This window comes from Armigeres subalbatus, chromosome 1 (genome assembly GCF_024139115.2).
Source record: "Armigeres subalbatus isolate Guangzhou_Male chromosome 1, GZ_Asu_2, whole genome shotgun sequence".
NCBI classification, from domain to species: domain Eukaryota; kingdom Metazoa; phylum Arthropoda; class Insecta; order Diptera; family Culicidae; genus Armigeres; species Armigeres subalbatus.
In genome coordinates, this window is record NC_085139.1 from 62,113,808 (window position 1) to 62,133,707 (window position 19,900).

Consider the following 19,900-nt stretch of genomic DNA (forward strand, 5'->3'; position numbering starts at 1 on the left):
GCAACTTGGTTACGTCCGCACACCACACACTATTAGCAGTGTCCTGGTTAGGCCGAAGATAGTCTCACGCGGCATTATCCCACAGCATCTGTTGAACCCAGTTTTGACATGAGCCAATGAGCGTTGGCGTGGTAGAACAAACCAAAGCAACATCCTTATTGTGTAGCCCTTTGGTCTATCAACGTATGGTTAAAGGAGAAATTCTCATCTGGGGTTCATTTTCCACGAGAGACTCAATACTTGATGATGATAATATGTTTGATAAGTATAGCCACACCTGAAAAGATGGAGGGAAAGGAGTCTGTTTCAACAATAAAAGATAATTTAAATAAAACAATTTTTCACCAAAATTTTTTATGTAGAAAATTCATATTCAATTCCTTATAGATTTATTCTTCTGGCCCGCACTCAAACACATAGAGGACCGGAAGATTCTTACTAAGCTATCATTATTGAATAGATTTCCACTAACAGTATTTGAATGAACGTATTCAAGACACTAGGTTGGACGTGGACCACATTTGATCGTTTGGAATTCGCTGGAATTCGCTGCTATTGCCGCACAGCATTGTACTATGCTGTGTTAAACCATTTCGTTCATTCCGCCCTAGTTTTCTCCACTTGAAAATTCAAGAATTCGCGTTGAACCCACTCCCAGTCGTGCAGGCTTACGAAGACTCGCCCGAATCACCAAAATGCAGATTTCACTTGCAAGGCGTCAACGTTCCACCACGGCCATCGGCTCTTCAGCACCGGTCACCATCGGGTCGGTCTCCGGTGATGGCACGGTAAAGTTGAGCAATTACTGTAAATGGTCGATCGTCACACGGGGCACAGCTTCCCCATGGGCAAACGGCGTTATTGTTCTTGTCTGGCCATTTAATGTGCGGATGATAAATGACATGTCTTCTTGTCGCACCAAACACCACCACCACCAGCACTACCGTACAGAATCCGACGCACGAAGAGCGAGCGGCCACCATCAGCGGTTCCCCTCCTGGGAGATGGAATGGAATGATAGCTGAAGGCGTAATTAGATCCCTTCGGCTTGTTGTGCAGCGTTGGATAAGTTGGAACAATATGACTAGGAATCTGGTAAATTGATGACGATTAATGATAGTGATTTGTTTGTATAATTCACGTTTCAACAATATGTTTAGCACGGGAAATTCGCAATTTGAGTATATTCGTTTGGGCAAGTCTAACTACAAGTCTCAACTAGGTCAGCTGGAGGGGGGCTTTACATCCTCCAAATTTTATGTCACTACATTTCACCCGGTTACCTACTCTCGAAAAAATATCTACTGTCCTACATCATTCTGATTTGCATATGCCACTATTTGTTGATTAATCGCAAACCAACAAGTTCCTCATTCGAGTAATCTGGTAAAGGAAAACAGAGCTTCCTACAGCCAACGAAAATACTGCCGATCCGAATATATTTTTTTTACCAGAGGAAAAAATGGGGTGAAATAGCGACCTTCTGGGGTATGGCTTTAGCCTCACACCATAACTACATCTCCATCAGTTTGTCAACGATCCCCAACCGACTAACAAATCGTCTGGTTCCTTGCCAACTCAGATTTAAACCCAAGTTCAAGGCCCAAATTTACTCAGTGCCGGGTATAAGGGGCACTATGACAGAGGTAAGCTGGGGCACGGTGGGGTACGTGAACCATCAAATCGAATAATTGCCTCGAAAATTATACATATACTCTAATATTTTTCTAAAAATTGATTTTTCTAGAATTTCTCTTCTTCTTCTCAGTGGTCCCCAGCCTGATAGTAATCAAAGGCCGCACAGCAGTTTTGAACTGTTAAAACGGGCCGCAGTATATTTGCAATACTTTTTTTTTTCGTAGCATAATACAAACTAGTATTTATAACTATTTTATATTTGCACAATTCTCTTATTCCATTTTGAATCTATTTCAAATAACATACTAAGGGTCTGAAATTCTACAGATTTTATTTTCGTAGCTGACTTTTAGTTGATGTTATTAATACTTTTGCGGTAGCGGACTTGACGCGAAACAAATCGTTTCGCTACATCATTTCGGCTTAGTTTGCATAACAAAATTAAACGGCCATCTGACCAAATGATCATCTGGATGGTTCTCCCAGCAGCTCATGCAACTCGTGGTTAATTCGCCTCCTCCACGTACCGTCCGCCATCTGCACCACACCATAGATGGTACGCAGCACTTTCCTTTCGAAAAATCCGATACAAAACTTTTACTAACATTAGCGTACGCAACTTATTCTGCTTTGATTTCCTTCCGACTTCCGAAAATGGTTTCGAAGGACGCCCGCCCTTTCTGGCTTTTGTGGTATCGTCTGGCGTTTGATCATTATTTTTGAGCCAAATTTTCTTATTCAGCCAAGATGCATTCGATGAAAAAAAACGTTTGCGGTCAAAATGACTATTTTTCCATTTTCTGTTAAATTCAATGCTCATCCATCGAATTTGTTTCAGCAAAGCACTCTCATCAATTTTGCACACGGAAGACATTTGCTTCACATGCTTCAAAATTTGCACAGGGCTCTTCTTGTAATCGCTTCCTGTGATTAGCCAGTCTGCTATATTTTTATAAGTAACTGGAAATTAATATATGTAATTGAATGAATTGTATTTCAGTTTCCTGTACAAAGGCTTTTTTTATACCATTCTTCATTGCACGAGTATACTTAAAGACAATCCTCACGGAATCCGAATTTGAATTCACTCGCGTTTTCAAGAGCACACCATTCAATACGGAAGCAACGCACAAACTGTCATTTTTATTTTTCACGCATGCTACGACGCAGCAAAGCTAAAATAAAAGTATAACAGGTGTGCGTGATTGTATAACATTTCACCGAAAACTATTTCGCGGAATTCATTTTCGCGGTTGAACATTTCGCGGAATAACATTTGGCGGTTTGTAACTTTTCGCGATACGACATTTGGCGGATTGTACCTTTTCGCCGAATGACTTTTGGCAGAATGTACCATTTCGCGGAATGCACCATTTCGCGGAATATTAATAATGATAGCCTTTATTCATTCAGCATTCCGACATTATTACCTGCGAGGTCTCTAAGCCAAGTAACCATTTTGTTTTGCATTCGTTTAACACGAGATCAACGAGACTATCCTTCAGCATAGGCTTGCTTTGCAGTCACGCATCTTCCCGCACGGCTAAGGAACGCCTCCCAGAATATTTAGAAGTAGTTTTCAAAATTTCAATTGCCCCTTATACTGCCCATGATCGCATATTTGTAACATTTGCATTTTGGTTGATTTTGTAAATCGTTTGTCAATCCTTCCCACAAACTCAATCATTTTCAGCTTACCACAGATAAGCACAGTAAAGCCTATTTTCCTGTTGTGGGATTAGATGCAGTAAATTAAGATTCCTTAACGATTCACAGGCTTTTTACAAAATGAACAAAAATGCGAGTGTTACAAATATGCGATCATGGGCAGTATACCGGGCAGATACATCCATTTAAAGAAGACGTTACCCCTCCTTACGCCTTATACCGGGCAGACGCGTTCATCTAAAGAAGACATTATCAACTCCTTTCGCCTTATACCGGGCAGATGCATACATTTAAAGAAGACGTAACCCATCCCTTCGCCTTATACCGGACAGACGCATTCTTTTAGAGAAGGCCTTATCAACTCCTTTCGCCTTATACCGAGCAGATGTATCCATTTAAAGAAGGCGTTACCCCTGTCTTCGCCTTATAACGGGCAGATGTATTCTTCTAAAAAGGCATTATCAACTCCTTTCGCCTTATACCGGGCAGACGCATTCTTTTAAAAAAGGCATTACCAACTCCTCTCGCAGATGCATCCATTTAAAGAAGGCGTTACCCCTCCCTTCGCCTTATACCGGGAAGACGTGTTCTTTGAAAGAAAACATTAGCATTTTCTTTCGCCTTATAACGGGCGGTAGATACGGTCGAGTCGAACCCGTACCCGATGGGTTCGGGTTTGAAAAATTACTACAATATCGGGTTCGGGTCGGGTCTGGGTTTGAGAAATAAAATACTGCAAATTATTTTATTCAGTTTTGTTAATTGTGAGGCTAGTTTCTTGTTTGGGCTTACATTTTTTTTTCAATTTTAAGAGAACCAGAAAATATCTAGTTTGAATTTTTCTGGGAAAAATTGTGTGCGGGCTAAAATAATTAAATTATGTCGGGTTCGAATCGAAATTCTCGGGAACGGGTCGGGTTCGGATTTACATTAAATGCAAACAAAAAAATTGCCCGGATTTCATGTAATTAAGCAGAAATCGGTAATTATTTGAATGATAATTATTCTAACTGAATTCCGCCAAATGGCATTCCGCGGAATGACTTTCGGTGAAAAGGTACATTCCGCGAAATTTCTCTCGGAAAAAAGGTGCATTCCGCGAAATGTCGTACCGCGAAAAAAAATTCCGCCAAATGGTTTTCGGCGAAATAGAATACAACCGTTGAGCGTTACTTCTGTGTTGAGTGCTGTACAATTGAAAAGGCGAGTGGATTTAAATTGAAGATTGTGCTTATATGACAGCTATTTAAAATGCCCCAGCAGCACGAGTCAGACAAAAATGGGTGCAATAACTTGATTGTGACTAAATCTGTTCACATATGAGTTACAGTAGCTTATGTGGAACATGTGTGCTGCTAGGGTGGAAATCTTGTACAAAGCGTGTACAAGAGGGTGTCTCAAAAAAAAAAATTCAAAAATTTTGATGAGCCGCCCTCTTTTTCGGTTCTATTTGATGCCCTGATGCTCTGGACAAAATTTCAGCTAAATCGGTCAACGTTAGGGCGGTGCTAAACTCGTCGGAAGTTTATATGGAAAAATGTATGCAGAAACATCCAAAAACAGTGATTTGCAGTTGGACGGTACAATTTACGATCAAGAACAATGATACTCATTCCGTTCTTGTAGAATTAACTACAGAATGTAATGCTGAAAACCGCGAGAAGATTAGAGTTTATTAGGCAAAGATATTAGCATTTTACTCGAGTGTTGTGTTGTGTTGTAGTAAGATAATACGACTCGACTGTTGTAGTAAGATAATACGGCAACGACCTAGGCGACGAATAAAGGATCACGATTGGAAGCTTGGAACATGGAACTGCAAGTCGCTAGGCTTCGCAGGTTGCGATAGGATAATCTACGATGAATTACATCCCCGCAACTTCGATGTCGTAGCGCTGCAGGAAATCTGCTGGACAGGACAGAAAGTGTGGAAAAGCGGGCATCGAGCGGCTACCTTCTACCAAAGCTGTGGCACCACCAACGAGCTGGGAACCGGCTTCATAGTGCTGGGAAAGATGCGCCAACGCGTGATTGGGTGGCAGCCAATCAACGCAAGGATGTGCAAGCTGAGGATAAAAGGCCGTTTCTTCAACTATACACACTAAGTTTTTCTTTCTCGAGCTCGGCAAAATCGGGCACCGCTGTACCTCAGTAAATTTCAGAACTGAAATTCGGTACAAAAATTGGTTTATTACAGATTTTCGGTAAAATATTTACCATATCTCAGCAACTGAAACGTCACTTTTACTGAGATCTCGGCAAAAATCATGTTTGCTGAAAATCGGCGGTGCCCACCTCGGGAAAATAAACAAAAAATGCTGAGATCTCGGCGAAATAAATTGAGTGTGTAGCATCATCAACGTGCACTGCCCACACGAAGGGAGATCCGACGACGAGAAAGAAGCGTTCTATGCGCAGCTGGAGCAGACATACGATGGATGCCCACTGCGGGACGTCAAAATCGTCATCGGTGACATGAACGCTCAGGTAGGAAGGGAGGAAATGTATAGACCGGTCATCGGACCGGATAGTCTGCATACCGTATCGAACGACAACGGCCAACGATGCATAAACTTTGCAGCCTCCCGCGGAATGGTAGTCCGAAGCACTTTCTTCCCCCGTAAGAATATCCACAAGGCCACATGGAAATCACCTAATCAAGTAACGGAAAACCAAATCGACCACGTTCTAATCGACGGTAAATTCTTCTCCGACATCACGAACGTACGCACTTACCGCAGTGCGAATATTGAATCCGACCACTACCTCGTCGCAGAATGTCTGCGCTCAAAACTCTCGACGGTGATCAACACGCGTCGGAGTCGTCCGCCGCGGCTTAACATTGGGCGGCTACAAGACGGAAGACTAGCCCAAGACTACGCGCAGCAGCTGGAAGTGGCACTCCCAACGGAAGAGCAGCTAGGCGCAGCATCTCTTGAAGATGGCTGGAGAGATATTCGATCCGCCATTGGAAGCACCGCAACCGCTGCACTAGGCACGGTGGCTCCGGATCAGAGAAACGACTGGTATGACGGCGAATGTGAGCAGTTAGTTGAGGAGAAGAATGCAGCATGGGCGAGATTGCTGCAACACCGCACGAGGGCGAACAAGGCACGATACAAACGGGCGCGGAACAGACAAAACTCGATTTTCCGGAGGAAAAAGCGCCAGCAGGAAGATCGAGACCGTGAAGAGACGGAGGAACTGTACCGCGCTAATAACGCACGAAAGTTCTATGAGAAGTTGAACCGTTCACGTAAGGGCCACGTGCCACAGCCCGATATGTGTAAGGACATAAACGGGAACCTTCTTACGAACGAGCGTGAGGTGATCCAAAGGTGGCGGCAGCACTACGAATAGCACCTGAATGGCGATATGGCAGACAACGGTGACAGTATGGTAATGGACCTAGGAGTACGCGCGCAGGACATGCGACTTCCGGCTCCGAATCTCCAGGAAATCCAGGAGGAGATCGGCCGGCTGAAAAACAACAAAGCCCCTGGAGTTGACCAACTACCAGGAGAGCTGTTTAAACACGGTGGTGAAGCACTGGCTAGAGCGCTGCACTGGGTGATTACCAAGGTTTGGGAGGATGAGGTTCTGCCGCAGGAGTGGATGGAAGGTGTCGTGTGTCCCATCTACAAAAAGGGCGATAAGCTGGATTGTAGCACCTACCGCGCAATCACATTGCTGAACGCCGCCTACAAGGTACTCTCCCAAATTTTATGCCGCCGACTAACACCAATTGCAAGAGAGTTCGTGGGGCAGTACCAGGCGGGATTTATGGGTGAACGCTCTACCACAGACCAGGTGTTCGCCATACGTCAGGTATTGCAGAAATGCCGCGAATACAACGTGCCCACACATCATCTATTTATCGACTTCAAAGCCGCATATGATACAATCGATCGGGACCAGCTATGACAGCTAATGCACGAAAACGGATTTCCGGATAAACAGATACGGTTGATCAAGGCGACGATGGATTGGGTGATGTGCGTAGTTCGAGTTTCAGGGGCATTCTCGAGTCCCTTCGAAACCCGTAGAGGGTTACGGCAAGGTGATGGTCTTTCGTGTCTGCTATTCAACATCGCTTTGGAGGGAGTAATACGAAGGGCAGGGATTGACACGAGTGGTACGATTTTCACGAAGTCCGTCCAGTTATTTGGTTTCGCCGACGACATTGATATTATGGCATGTAACTTTGAGAGGATGGAGGAAGCCTACATCAGACTGAAAAGCGAAGCTAAACGGATTGGACTAGTCATCAACACGTCGAAGACGAAGTACATGATAGGAAGAGACTCAAGAGAGGTCAATGTGAGCCACCCACCACGAGTTTGTATCGGTGGTGACGAAATCGAGGTGGTTGAAGAATTCGTGTACTTGGGCTCACTGGTGACCGCCGATAACGATACCAGCAGAGAAATTCGGAGACGCATAGTGGCTGGAAATCGTACGTACTTTGGACTCCGCAAGACGCTCCGATCGAATAGAGTTTTATTTTTTATTTTATTTTATTTTGGGAGGAGGGAAAAGCCCTTTTGAGTTGAGCATACAAGAACTCTCTCTCAAATGGGCGCAAAACCTTCTCATCTTTTCTATCAACAGAATACAGTTTCCTAATGACAGAACTTTCTTAAAACTATGTATACAATTGACATTTTGAAAGCAACAAACCTACACTAATTAACTAATCACAATTCCGCGACAATAAACGTAAAAAATATGTCTTAATACTAACTCTGGTCAAATTAAAATCAAAAACACTGTAACACCGATTAAAAACGCGACACATACTATTAATAGGTGAGTTAAATCCGTAGTTTGTTCTCATGATAGGTAAGCGAAGGAATTCAGCATTTCTCGTAATTCGCCTTCTAATATTGATGCTAAGCTGTCCTAGTATAGCAGCACAGTCGATTCGATGCGTCAGGAGATCAGCGATGAAAGTTGCTTTCGAAGCGTTTCGACGAACGTGAAGAACATCTAAATTTATTAATTTGCATCGATCTTCATATCGAGGAGGTTACCTGGATCGCTCCACGGCAAAATCTAAGCGCAAACCTAATAAACTTTTTCTGCACTGTTTCAACTCTTTGAATGGCATTCTGGTGGAATGGAGACCACACAATCGAGCCGTATTCAAGTAAAGAACGGACTAAGGAACAGTACAGAGCTTTCAGGCAATATACGTCTCTAAACCCTTTAGCCACACGGAAGATGAAGCCTAGTTGAGCCGATGCTTTCGATGTTACGTATGAAATGTGGTCCTTGAACGTTAATTTCGAATCCAATAGAATACCCAAGTCTTTAATAACGGACTCTCGCTTCAATATTGAGCCTTTCAGGTGATAGTCGTAAAGAACAGGTTGATGCTTGCGTGTAAAAGTTATTACCGAACATTTTGAAGGATTGAGCACCATTCTGTTCGTTTCGCACCAGCCAACAAAAATGTTTAGTTGGTCTTGTAGGTACATTGCATCGGCAGCACATTTTATGGTAAAATACAATTTAAAATCATCTGCGAATGACAGCTTGCAACAGCTTAGAAGAAAATTTACGTCGTTGAGGTACAGTAGGAATATAAACGGCCCAAGATGACTTCCTTGTGGGACCCCTGATGTGACTTCAAATGTAGACGAGCAGTGATTACCGATTTTTACAGACATACAGCGTTTGGTCAAATATGATTCAATCCACTTGAGAAAATCTCCTCAAAACCAAGACGTGCCAGCTTTGCTACTACAATCTGGTGATTGATTTTATCAAAAGCTGCAGAGAAATCAGTATAGATGGCATCTGTTTGATAACCGTTTTCCATCTCGCGAACAATCGAGGAAGTATAATATATCAGGTTCGTAACCGTTGATCTGTTGGAAGTAAAACCATGTTGATGCTCAGAAATGTAGCTGCTGCAATTGAATGTCATGTAATCCAGAATTAACTTCTCAAATAGTTTCGATGCCGCGCTTAAAGATGCGATTCCACGATAGTTTGAAACTACTCTTCTGCTCCCTTTCTTGAAGATTGGAAAAACATAGGATTCCTTCCAGATGTCAGGAAAAATACCATTGCGAAGTGATAGGTTAAATATTGTTACAAGTGGTAATGAGACGGAGGATATACAGTTGCGAAGTACGATTGAAGGAATTCCATCGGGGCCAGGATTCGTTGAGATTTTTAAATTCCTGCCAGTCGATTCAACCTCCTGAATTGAAACCGTTGTTAATCTTCCGAATGCTGGATACTGAAAAATGTTGGAAGCTGCTTGAAGAATGTCATCACTGGATAGGCGTTCATCAGTGAAGACACTGCAAAAGTGCGAGCGGAATAATTCTGCGATAGCTTCAACCGTAGAAGCATTCGAAACACTATTGGTCATAGTTGATGGAAGTCCCTTCTCTTTTCGCTGTTCGTTCACATGCCGCCAGAAGTGCTTCGGATTAGACTTCAGCTTATTCTGTATATCTGTTTGGTACGCACAGTAAAGCCGTTTGTTTAGCCGTTTGTATCTGTTGTTGGCTACAGTATAACGTCGTTTGTTGTTGACATTTCTATGCTTAGAAAATACCCGCAGTGCCCGTCGTTTTCTCGATTTTAGTCTTTTCAGCAACGTGTTCGACCATGCAGGATGTTTTGGTTCATTCACTATTTTTTTTGGAACGTACTGGTCAATCGCATAAGGAATATATTGCCGTGGCGTCGTTTACTTCACAAGTTGACAATAAGCTCCTCCAATCGATGCTTTCCAGGAACAGATTCATGGACTGAAAGTTTGCTCGATTGTAGTCATAATAGATTTCTTCTATCGTTGAAATCGAGGTGCGAATTGGAGCATGAATCAAAAGCTGTAGCGGAGGATGATGCCTGCAGTGCTTCACTAATGGCGCCGGTGCTTCCGCAAAATCAACAATATTCAGGAGGTCGTTACTAACAAAAGCGAGATCCAGTAACCGACCGTTACTGTTGATAACGTTGTTGATTTGAACCAAACCAGCAATACTGTATGCATCAATCAGTTTGCAACAAATTTCACTAATCGTAGATTGAATAGAGTCAGGATGAGAATAACCGGAACTGTTCCTTTTCCATTGCACAGCAGGGAAGTTAAAGTCCCTAAAATAATGATGTTGTCGTTGATGTCCATTTGGCTGGCTACCCAGATGAGTGAGTCTAAATGAGCGTTGATCAGCTCAACATCATTGACACGGTCAGGCGGAAAATAAACGATGCATATATATAACGTCCAATTATTAAATGAAATCGTTGCCCATAATTGTTCGACTTTCAATCCAGTGGGAGGGGAGATGATGCGAGAGGTGTAACGGGAGCTCACAGCCAACAAAACACCACCTCCTGAACGTTTTTCGCTATTACACACGGAACGGTCACAACGGAATACTGTATAGGCAGAGCCGAAAATTTGCTGCGATAGAGTGTTGTCGTTGAGCCATGTTTCAACAAGTGCTATTACATCGTAACTGGCGTCGTTACATGCCAGGTTGTATTCCGATAACGTCGTATTCATGCCTCCAATATTCTGGAAATATAGCAGCAGCATTCGATCTTCCGTGTCGATGGAAGCAATGGCATCGTCAATTGATGGTACCGATGAATTGTTCGACTGTAACGGTAAGTTCCCATTTAAATTTGGTGCAGTATCATCCCCGGCTTCGGCAAGACATACACCACTGTCAAACTTACCTGATGAAACAGGAAATGCTGCCAAGTGGTATAGTCGAGGAACATCAGGGTCTTCATTTGCCAATATTGGATTGAAACAATTAGCCAGATGGTTGTTGGTCTGTTGGGATGGAAATCCATTTAAATTGCGTGCAGCATCCTTCTCGGCTTCGGCAGGACATATACCGATTCCAAACTTACCTGACGAAACAGGAAGTGCAGCCAAGTGGTATCTAAGTCCAAGTGGGCGGTCATCAAACGACGAAAACTTCACAATTGGATGCACAAGATGATAGGTTTGGTTGGAGTGGCCAGGAGAGCAAACATTTAACTGCAATAGTGAGTCTCCATTCAAATTTGGTGTAGTATCTAGTGCTGCTTCGGCTTGACATATACCATGCAATTGCTTACCTAACAAAATCGGAAGCTTGGCCGAATGGTATAAAACACGTATACTGAGGTTGTTGGCTGATTGGTCGATATTTGCCGTATTTAACTGAAATTGTGGGTCTCTGTTCAATTTTGATGTAGTATCTCTAACGGCTTCGGCGGGACATATACTATTCCTCGACTTACCTGATAAGCCAGGGATCATTATGTGTCCCGTGTGTGCTGGAGAACGAAAAGAAACAAACGAATTGTTCACAGGGCATTTGGAAGACGTGTAGCTGATACGTTTTTTGTATTGGGCTCGAAAGTGCGCACACTGATTCCATCTGGCCAGTTTCAACAATCGCCTATTATGCTTGATACCGTTGTGCTGACGGTCACCTTGCAGGAAATGAATGAAAGGTCCACGGCTTTCTTCCCACGAGGAACTAGCTTGGTTACATACACCGACGAGGCATCGGCATTTGAAATATCGATCACATATTTTTTCACGTCCTCTTCACTTTGATCGGGTGCAAAAGGAGTGACGTAGAATGATTCTGAATCATTGACAGCAAGCATATTGTTTGCAACTTTTAATGATATGGAGTTTGATTTACTCATTCCAGTACGAGGGTTACGAAGATCAATGCTTTCGTTTGCAGAGGCAGCTCCAACGGAAGGTGAAGTATGATTTGGATTTCCATCGGCGGCAACCACAGCAGCATACGTTCTTCTGGCCAAAGGTTTCGTTTGCTTGTCTTGTGCAGCTGGCGTAGATACATTTATTTGGGAAGCGCTCTGACTATTCCCGCAGTTGTTTTTTGCATTCGTTAGGATATGCACACGTTTATTTCGCCGCCGTACCAAACTGACTATCTACAAAACGCTTATAAGACCGGTAGTTCTCTACGGACACGAGACCTGGACGATGCTCGTGGAGGACTAACGCGCACTGGGAGTTTTCGAAAGGAAAGTGTTGTGTACCATCTATGGTGGGTTGCAGATGGCGGACGGTACGTGGAGGAGGCGAATGAACCACGAGTTGCATCAGCTGTTGGGAGAACCATCCATCGTTCACACCGCGAAAATCGGAAGACTGCGGTGGGCCGGGCACGTAGCCAGAATGTCGGACAGTAATCCGGTGAAAATGGTTCTCGACAACGATCCGACGGGAACAAGAAGGCGAGGTGCACAGCGGGCAAGGTGGATCGATCAGGTGGAGGACGACTTGCGGACCCTCCGCAGACTGCGTGGTTGGCGAAGTGCAGCCATGAACCGAACTGAATGGAGAAGTCTTTTATGTGCAGCACAGGCCACTCCGGCCTTAGTCTGATGATAAATAAATAAATCGAGTGTTGTAGGGGTGAATTTATTTCTTTTCAAAGGTAAAAGAAACGAAATTTGCTCAAACCCCACTACAAAGAAATGCTAATATCTTAGCCGGGCAAACTCTAATCTTCTCATGGTTTTCAGCATAACATTCTGTATTAAGTTCTTCAATATCTGGATGAGTATCTTAGTTCTTCTTCTTAAGTTGTGCCGTCCAACTGCAATTCACTGTTCTTGGATGTTTCTGCATACATTTTTCCAACGAGTTTAGCACCGCCCAAACGTTGACCGATTTGGCTGAAATTTTGTCCAGAGCATCAAGGCATCAAATAGAACCGAATAAGAGGGCGGCCCATCAAAAAAATTGAAAAAAGTTTTTCCCATTCAAATTTGAGCCACCCTAGTACAACTAGAATTACGGAAATTATCACTCGGCGATCGGCTTATAACTATTGCGTTTTTGTACAAAACATATAAGCAACTCAAAACGAACTGCAAGTTTCAAAGTCGAGTCATTCTGTATCATTTTTTTTCTACAATGAACGGGAATGGCAATATTATTGCAAGGTGGATCAATTAGGGTTTTTATTTTACATTGTTAATAAAAGTTTTGTATCGGATTTTTCGAAAGGAAAGTGCTGCGTACCATCTATGGTGTGGTGCAGATGGTGGACGGTACGTGGAGGAGGCGAATGAACCACGAGTTGTATGAGCTGCTGGGAGAACCATCCATCGTTCACACCGCGAAAATCGGACGACTGCGGTGGGCCGGGCACGTAGCCAGAATGTCAGACAGTAACCCGGTGAAAATGGTGACCGACAACGATCCGACGGGCACAAGAAGGCGAGGTGCGCAGCGGGCAAGGTGGATCGGTCAGGTGGAAGATGACTCCGTAGAATGCGTGGCTGGCGACGTGTAGCCATGGACCGAGCCGAATGGAAAAGACTCTTTTATACTGCACAGGCCACTTCGGCCTTAGTCTGATTAAATAATTATAATCGAATATGTATTTTAAGTTTAAATTTGAACTTTTGCTAAAGGTAATTTACTCATAATTTTAATATATAGTGAAATACTAGTAAATTAAAATTTTTTCAAAGAAATTTTCAAAGTCGATTTATTCAATTTAAAAAAAATACGTTACCGTAATTTTTACAGTAAAAGTTACTCTATATGTGCTCTTTCAGATAACACCTTCAAAAAAAAATTAATCGAACCATCTCCATGAGATATAGGCATTTTGAGATTGCATAGTTTTTTGGTATAAATTGCATATAACTTTTAAATGGTAAGACTTATAAACACGATGTGTTCAGCAAAAATATGCACCATCACTTGCTCTTCATTTCTTCTGAAGACCGCATTCTCGTAAAACTCAAAACAAACAAGTTAGAATAGAAAAACTGATTTTTTGGGGCCACCCTAGGTTAAAATCGAAAATTTCATTTACTGAACTAAATTTATGTGCTAGACACAAGGTGTCTTCGGCAAAGTTGCATCAAATAATGTTCACTGCAAGTTTGCTGAAGAGGTCATCCACAAAAAAACCCGAAATAAAAAAGTCTAATTTCAGTTTTGAGAAACGAAGAAGCAATATTTTATTATAAACAACTTCACTGAAGACACCAAGTGTCTAAATAGAACGAAAACGGAGGAAAATAGTTTTTTCCTGCTAAATAACTGAATCGGACCATTGTGCGCTGTATGGTTCGAAATCAAGTATTCGAATTGCAGACGAAGTGCCAACCTCGTTTGTTACCTTAGACGGATTGAAGCAGGGTGATGCACTTTCGAATTTATTGTTCAACATTGCACTCGAAGGCGCTTTTAGGAGATCTGGCGTGCAGAGGAACGGCACTATCATCACACGGTCGCATATGCTCCTGGGCTTTGCGGACAACATCGACCTTATTGAAATCGATCGCAGAGCAGTAGGGGAGGGTTTTGTCCCACTGAAGAGGGAGACGGCGAGGAAAGGCTTAACCATTAACTCTACCAAGACAAAGTACATGGTGGTAGGTAGAGATAGGGGAAAACCTAGTGTTGTTGGTGCAGAGGTAGTGCTTACGGATTACGTAACCAGCTTAGGTCCCGCAACATGCAGACGGAAACGAAATTTACTCTATACAAAACTCTGATTCTACCAGCGGCCCTTTATGGATATGAAGCATGGACATTAAAATAGGCGGACCGGAGAGCATTCGGGGTTTTCGAGCGAAAAGTGCTGCGTACAATACTCGGAGGGAAACTAGAAAATGGTGTGTGGCGCAGACGCATGAATTATGAGCTGTATCAAGTATTCAAAGAAAAAAATATTGTGAATTGTATAAAACACGGCAGAATTCAGTGGGCTAGTCACTTAGTGCGAATCTCGGAAGAGGGAATAGCAAGAATAATATTCAACAGCGAACCAGATAGGGGCCGGCGACTTCGTGCACGCAGTTGAATCGGACATGGGGACCCTAAACATTCGGGGAAACTGGAAGAATATCGCCCCAGACATAGGTGTATAAACGCTGTATCCAAAAAGGTATCCAGGTAGGTATTTCATTCTTCCATAATTTTCCGAAAGAATTCTTTTAACAAAATTTCCGAAATAATTCCTGCAGGAACTTTGCAAGAAATTTTACATCGTTTTACCAAAGGAATTTTCTGGAGAAGTTTACAAAGGCCTTTCGGAAAATTTTAGGAAAGCATCCCTGGAGGAATATTTAAATGAACTACAGAAGGAATTTTATACATTACTACAGAAGAAGTTTCCGAAAGAATTTCTGTAAAAGATTTAGAAGAAAATCCTTGAGGAAATTCCAAACATATTTCAGAAAAAATTTCCCTAGAGCAGCCAGAATAGACTTTGGACAAAAATTTCAAAACAAATTTCTAAAGGAATTCTTGACAGAATTTCCAGTGGAACTTTCAAACCTATTGGAATTGCCATATATTTATTTAGATTACTACATGAATTCCTTCAGGAACATCTGAAGAAATTCTTTCGAGAATTCTGCCAGGAATTTCTCTAAGATTTTCTTCCTTTCCAGTAGCAAAATTGAACCCTGTTTTGAATCAGGAATATCGGGATTGCAGTCGATCCATCATCATACTTCATTTTTTCGGTAGTAAATTTCTGCAGTCATCATCCAGGTGATATTTCATGAATTTATTCAAAAGTTCGTTCGGAAAACCCTCCCAAAGGAATTATTTCGCTTAGTCACTGATTTTTTTCTCTTCTCAAGGATTTTTTTCATAAATCCTCCGTAAATGAAACTTCAAATACCTTCAAAAATATTCTTATGGCACTCTTTCGAAAATTCCTTAACAAATGCACCTGCGAATTCTTTTGAAAACCTATCCGGAATTTCCTTCCTTTTAGCAATACTTTCAGATTCTTCAAGGTATTCGATCGCAAATTCCATACCCTCGGCTCCCGAAATTCCGCTGGAATTTCTTTCAGGAACTACAGAACGAATCCCTTCCGAATTTCCCCCAGGGGTTCTTTCGGCAAATTCTCAGGAAATTACTTTGAATTTCATCGGAAATTCCTCAACGAATTCTGTTAAGAATTTCTTTGGAAATTCTTTTAGAAAATCCTTGGGAAATAGCTTTGGAAATTCGGTAAGAATTTATACGGGAAATTCTTTGGAAATACCTACGGAATTTATTCCAGGAACACCAGAATTTCCGGAACAGCTCCTATAGCGATTTCGGAAGAAATTTCATATGGTTTAACTAAAAAAATACAAAGGTTTTCCTGGAGGAAATCTTCTAAGAAATTTATTCGAAATTAACAAAGGCCTTTCCAGAAAATTCCGGGAGGCGTTTAAAAAAGAATTTCTCTGCAAGATTTTCTAAAACATATCCCAAATAAATTTCCGAACAAATTCCTGAAGGAATTTCTTGGGTAACTCCGAAGATAATTTCAATGGATTTTCAAAGAATTTCATAAAAAAAATCCAAAGGAATTTCTGTAAAAAAATCCTAAGAAATTCCTACAAGAACTCATAAAGAAATTTCCGAAGAAATTTTCGAAAATTTCTTGAAATTGTTTCTATGAATTTCCGAAGGAATTTTTGGACTAATCTCCGAAGTAGTTTCCATAGGATTTTCTGGAAAAATCCCTAGATTTAATTCCGAAAAAGTACTTGAAGAAATTTCTGAAGAAATTCTTGGAGAAATTTAAGAATGTCGGAAACGCCTTCAGGAGCTCCTTTACTTCTTTAGGTATTCGTGCGAAAACTCCCAAGCAAATTCATGAAATTTTGTCCTTGATTTGTGGAAAGCATTTTTGCTGAAAATTCTGGACGAATTTCCGATGGTATCCGACGGAATATTTGAAGCCAAAAAATTGTGTTTGAATTGGAACAATAAATAAGACGATTGCATTGTGTGCAATTCAACATCGCGCATATTTGTCACCCATCATGTTTGTACTGCTGCACTCGCGAGGAAGATGGGATCGACCGGCCGTGAATGTGTATACTCACGATGACTGACAGGATCTGTCATTTGACACATGCATGATAGGCCTGTTCATGATAATAGGCCTGTCCAACGGCACACATCTCCCCTCTTCTCCAAAAAAAATGCATTGACCCTTTTCTGCATGAAAAAAATAACACCTACGACATATTATGTATCATCCGGTTACTCTCTCATCATGATACAAAAGCATCTTGTAGCAAACAATCATTCCCGGCACTCCATTGTATTGCGTGCATCTCATTTCATAATCGAAGAACACACTTAAATGGTGGCTCACATAAATATGGGAAACCACTCTGAAGGAACTACCATGCAGTGGGCGTCTCGACTCTCAATTCTACTCACAACTCGTGAAGTAACATTTCACGTGTACTTCAAATCACTACCACTACTTCTACTTTTTTCGAGCACACGTCCAATGCACTGTGCATTCACATTTGTGAAACAACTAGCAACAAAAACCAGATACCGTAACTAAAAAAAAGGTCGATGAACAGCTCCAAATCATGGCCGAATATCTTATATCAGTTAAATCAATCCTCTTGTGTACCTGTGACATTTCGGATCCACAACACCAAACTACTTGTAGGTCTTCGACCATCGCTGAGCAAGATACTCTTGCTTGGCTGAACTGTGATCACTCTGATCAATAATAACATCGTTCTTCTTGCGGGCGTCCCACTAACGCAGAGGAAGAAACACTTGAATGCGGGCGTCCCACCACGCAGAATTGTGATCACTCCTATCCACAATAACACCGTTCTTCTTGCTGGCGTCCCACCAACGCAGAGGAAGAAACACTTGAATGCGGGCGTCCCACCACGCAGAATTGTGATCATTCCGATCCACAATAACACCATTCTTCTTGCGGGCGTCCCACCAACGCAGAGGAAGAAACACTTGAATGCGGGCGTCCCACCACGCAGAATTGTGATCATTCCGATCCACAATAACACCATTCTTCTTGCGGGCGTCCCACCAACGCAGAGGAAGAAATACTTGAATGCGGGCGTCCCTCCACGCAGAATTGTGATCACTCCGATCCACAATAACACCGTTCTTCTTGCGGGCACTTCTTGTTTATGCACTCCTGGCAGGATCGCCAAATGTGCAATTCAACATCGCGCATATTTGTCACCCATCATGTTTGTACTGCTGCACTCGCGAGGAAGATGGGATCGACCGGCCGTGAATGTGTATACTCACGATGACTGACAGGATCTGTCATTTGACACATGCATGATAGGCCTGTTCATGATAATAGGCCTGTCCAATGCCACACACATTGCATTTCACAGACGATAAGATGCAATAATATTTCGCAATATTCGAAACTGCCTAACATTTTTTATTGATTTATCGCTTGACTGATTACAGTTCTTACAACTGACGCCAAATTTTTCAAAAGATTCTCAACAAAGTTTTTGAAAAGCTTTTGACTAGCCGAATTATGAAATTCTTGTGTGATAAAGATGTTCTGTACAAATATCAATACGGTTTTCGTGAAGGCTGCAACGTGAAGGAACAGCAACTGCTATCACCGAGCTCTTTGATGTGTTGACTTGTGAAATTGATCGGAAAAAGATTGTGGGCGGATTATTCATTGATTTAAAGAAAGCGTTTGACACTATAGACCACAAAATTTTATCAGATAAACTTGATCGTTATGGAATTAGAGGTGTTGCCAACGATTTGATCAAGAGTTATCTATCAGAAAAGAAGCAGTTTGTTGTAATAAATGGTGTTCGCAGTAGTTTACGATCAATTGAAATAGGAGTCCCTTCAGGGCAGTAATATAGGACCCCTACTTTTCTTGATATTTATAAACGATTTGGGTAATTTAAAACTTCGTGGAATTCCTCGACGTTTTGCAGATGACACGGCATTGTTTTACCCTCATCACAATGTGGAATCAATAGTGGAAGACATTGAATCAGACCTAGGGAGTCTCATATGGTATTTTAATGGTAATATGCTTTCTTTGAATTTGACAAAGACAAAGTACATGGTTTTCCACTCACCACGGAAAAAAATATTGCCGCATTCTGATCCATGCATCGGAAATTTGCGTATAGAAAAAGTTTCATCCTTTCAATACTTGGGGTTCACTTAGACCCTTGCCTTTCATGGGACAAGCACATACAACATGTAGCATGTAAAGTATCTTCGCTATGTGGACTTATGAGAAGAGTCCGCTCTTTTGTGCCTCCTGAAGCCCTGTTGCGATTTTATTATGCGTGCATTCATCCTATACTGCAATATCTCATTATTGTTTGGGGTCATGCTGCTAAGTCAAAACTTAAAAAGATTCAAATATTACAAAACAGATGTGTGAAAGTGATTTTTAACTTGCCTCCATTATCCTCTACCGTTTCGCTTTATAGGGAGTGAGTGCTAGTAATGGACCCATTAACGACTAAAATTCACAACAAATGTATGGAACTGTTGTCCTGCTACATGAATCAACTTCACCCGACGGAAGCTTCCAGAAAATTGTCGATTCCAGCGTTTAATTTGGGATTTTGTTCAGGGGGTCCATTATACGCACGGGGTCCACTACTAGCACTCACTCCCTACTAGTCTACGGCACAGAATTATTCCTATCATCGGGTTACGTTATTCTCAAACGATCATATTTGTGCATAACGCTTTATACAACTCGAAGTTTCATCACAATATCGTATTTTCGACAAGAGACAGCTTTCAGAGCACTAGAAATGCTAATGG